This window comes from Tenrec ecaudatus, chromosome 6, assembly GCF_050624435.1.
Source record: "Tenrec ecaudatus isolate mTenEca1 chromosome 6, mTenEca1.hap1, whole genome shotgun sequence".
In the NCBI taxonomy this organism is placed as follows: Eukaryota; Metazoa; Chordata; class Mammalia; order Afrosoricida; family Tenrecidae; genus Tenrec; species Tenrec ecaudatus.
Window position 1 is genome coordinate 105,149,569 of NC_134535.1, and position 4,060 is coordinate 105,153,628.

Consider the following 4,060-nt stretch of genomic DNA (forward strand, 5'->3'; position numbering starts at 1 on the left):
CCCCACCCACAATGTGTGTGTACATGTATGTATACATTTCTCCCCGAGAACTGGTTAAACATTTAACAGCACGGTGCTGCTTACATCCAAACTTAACTAATATATAGATGTTATTATATGCAGTATTAAAAGTATTATATTGGGAAGAAATGAAAATCTCCACAATAAATTCGTGACCAGTATTTTAAAATGATGTTCTGTCGCTTGGGTTCCAGTAATATTCAAAGTGATTTAATGAGGTGAAATGAGATTTTCTCAGCTCTTTTTGATCCTAGAGGAGGCCTGGTGGTGCAGTGGTTAAGTGTTGGGCTGTGATCCGCATGGTTGGCAGTTCGAACTACCAGCTACTCCACCGGAGGAAGACTGGGCTTTCTACTCCCTTAAACAGTTCGTCTCGGAAACCCAAAGGGGACCGCGATGGGTCAGCATGGACTCAGTGTGTCGGTTTTGATCTTCAAATCAGAGCCCACATCATTTTGCCGCCACAAAGAATCCAGGAAATAGCATATAATGAGAACAGAAATACATACGTTGTGCCACCGTAATGTCTGAAGCAGAATATCTAAAGTGTTAGAAATGCCATATTGCTGTGAAGAGTCGCCAAGCTGGCTCTTATTCATAGCAGCCCCGTGTGTGACCGAATGAAACACCCCGGTCCAGTGGCATCCTCGCAATCTTTCAGCTGATCATTGCTTCCACGGTGTCCATCCATCTTAGCTTCTGGGAAAAAGCCACGAATATACTGTATGCTAAAAAACACTGGAGCCTCCGAATTTTATGGAATGGCCCACCAGTGACAATGTAGCCTCTTTTCGCACGTTGAAATCAAGCTGAGATCCTCGCACACCCGTGCTGCGCTGAGTACCTCCGCTATCAGAAAGCCAAAGCTGGTCTTCTGAATCTGTAACTAGGGGAGTGGGAATACAGCATGCTGAAAATCCAAGTTGTATGAGGATAAGCGACGTGGACTTGGGGATGGGACCTAGGGTGGTCCTGCTGCTTTAGGGACATGCTTTCAGCCTATCGGGACTGTGACTAGCCAGCCCAAGGAGAGGCTCCTCCTCTGGGCCTCTCCCTGACTCTCCCGCATCTCGCTCCAACTCGCTCCTGTTGCAGGGACCCCTTGTCTCCCTGTACCTGCCAGTTTGGCATTCTGATGGATTGGCTTTGTGGCTCTCCACCCTCCCACTCTGTTTCTGAGTATGAAGCCAACTCCTAAATCCTGGCACAGTATCTGTTTCTTTTCGAACTCCTGGTAACTGATCAAGCTCTTTGGCTTTGCCTCAGGACCCCGTCCTATGATCCACCCAACCGAGCAGACAACATAGCTTGCCATGCCAAAATCTGCAGCCCCACCCGAGTTCTAGCCTCTGAGAACCATGCCCAGGACATTACCTCACACAGACACAGACCCTGGAACACCTGTGGAATTCTGATGAACGGACCGCACAGCCTGTCTGCCTCGCTAATCCACCCTGCTTGGGGGAGAGATGAGACTTTCTATTCCTGTCAAGATTTACAGTCTCAGTAGCCCACCAGGGCAGTTCTCCCCTGTCCTGTAGGCTCACGACAAGTCAGAATTGACTCAATGGCAGTGAATTACTGTGCTTTTAAAAAATGTACACAGAAAATGGAAGTGACTTATTTCTTTTGTTTTAGCAAGTGCACAATTATAAGCTGTTATTGTTTTATTTATTTTGTATTAATAATTCATTTTATTGGGGGTCCTTACAGCTCTTATAACAGTCCACACATCAATTACATTTGTACATAGGTTGCCATTATCATTTTCGAAGTATTTTCTTTCTACATGAGCCCTTAGTATAAACTCCTCATTTTTCCTTCCCTCCCACACCCTCCCACCCAGATGAACCCCTGATAAATTATAAATTATTATTATTATTTTCACATCTTACACCATCTGCTGTCTCCTTTCACCTGTGTTTCTGTTGTTCATCCCTGGTTGGGGTGAGGGGGTGTTATACATTTATCATTGTAGTCGGTTCCCCATTTCTCCCCCTACCCTCATGGTATCACTACCTCCCATTACTGTTCCTGAGAGGATTCTCTGTCCTGGATTCCGTGTGTCCAGAGCTCTTATCTGTACCAGTGTACATGCTCTGGTCTAGCTAGATTTATAAGATAGAACTGAGGTCACGATAGTGGGGAGGAGGAAGCATTAGGAAGTTGGAAGAATGGTGTGTGTCTTTCGGTGCTATGCTACCCCCTGGCTAATTCTGTTCCTTCCTTATGACTCCTCTGTGAAGGAACGTCCAGTTGTCTACAGATGGGCTTTGGGTCTCCACTCCAACCCCCCTCATTTGCATCAACGTATTTGCTTGGTTTGGGTTTTCTGATGCCTGATACCTGATCCCATCTACACCTTGTGATCACACAGGCTGCAGTGCTTCTTCCAAGTGGGCTTTGTTGCTTCTCTGCTAGCCAGCTGCTTGTTTAACTTCAAGCCCTTAAAACTACAGATGCTATATATTTTAATAGCTGGACACTATCAGCTTTCTTTGCCACTTTTGCTTATATACCCATTTTGACTTCAGTGATCATGTCGGGAAGGTGAGCATCATAGAATGCCAGATTGTTAGAACAAAGTGTTCTTGTGTTGAGGGAGTACTTGAGTAGAGGACCAATGCCCATCTGCTACCTTAATACTTAGCAATTAAATATATGTACATAGACTTATATTCCTATCATGATATACATAAAATACATTTACACATGTGCATGCGTCTGTTTAGACCTCTCCAAATGTATTTTGCCTCCTAGTTCTTTCCTCTATTTCTTTTTACTTTCCTCCTGTCCCACTATCATGTTCAACCTTCCTTCAGCTTTCAGTACTTTCTCGCGGCTACATTGCACTTGATCAAACCCCACCAAGCATTCTACGCCCTCGTCACCATCAATTTCAGACCTCTTGTTGTTCCCTTGTCCCTGGGTTTGTTGGCTCCACCTTTCCTCCACCGCCTCTTCTCTCATGTCTCCCCAGCCCCATTATTTTCCCCTTGGGATTGTTTATCCTGCCTACATTATATGGACAGACATGAGAAAACGAAAAAGGAAAAGAAAGCCTAAAATAGTTCCAGGTCTGTCTGCTGACCCTTATGAATGGTTTCCAATCAGGTCTGGTGAAATCTCAAGCCCTGCCCCCCAATTCTGAAGTCTATTATTGGGATTCCTAGGTGACTTCATTGCTTTGCTCCCCTTACTGCTCTCTTGTGCTCCCTTTGTGTTTTGCTCCAGTGGTGGGTAGAGGTATTGGGGGGGAGGCGGGGGGATGTCAGGCCAGGCACAGCTATTGCACTGTCTCCAGTGCTGCTCCCTGTGGTCAGTGAGGGGCTTCGTGTTTCCTGGTGGAGCCAGCCCTATGGTCCTCGCTGTGCATGGCTGCTCAGGACTGTCGCCCTCACAGTTTGGTAGGCCAGCATGTGGCCCACTCGCTCTCTGCCTTTCTCTCTCAGTTTGCTTCCATGTGGTCTGGGCAGACCCGACATGCTCCCCAGGTTGTATTTTCCGTGCTGTCCTCCGTGGTGCATTCTTCTGGGGAGGGGTCCACAGCACTGGGGCTGGAGCTGGCCCGCAGACCTCTCTGCTAGTTTGATGCTTCTTCGTGCCTCCAGGTTAACTTCTGGTCCCTGTCTTGCTTCCCTATGGAGACAGGAACAATAGCCTCCCCATATGGGGGTTAGTGCATTGTTCCCCCACTATCTACATCCTCTTTCTGTCCCCCCTTCTTTTTAGTTTGCTGCCATCCTGGACCTTGCCCCAGGAGTTTATGCATTTGGTGGTTTCCCCTATACCGCTTGTGCTTTTTGAGCTTACCTCCGTGGACTCATGTTGTACTTGTCCTTTTGTGCTTGGCTTACTTCGCTTAGCATTATTTCCTCCAACTCTTCCCCTAAGATGATGTGCTTCCTGTGTTCATCACTGCTTTTTAAGGATGCAGAATATTCCATAGTAAGTATGTACCAGGGTTTTTAATCCATTCATCAGTTGATGGAAAGTTAGGTTGTTTTCAATTCTTTGAAATTGTGAACTGCACAGGGCT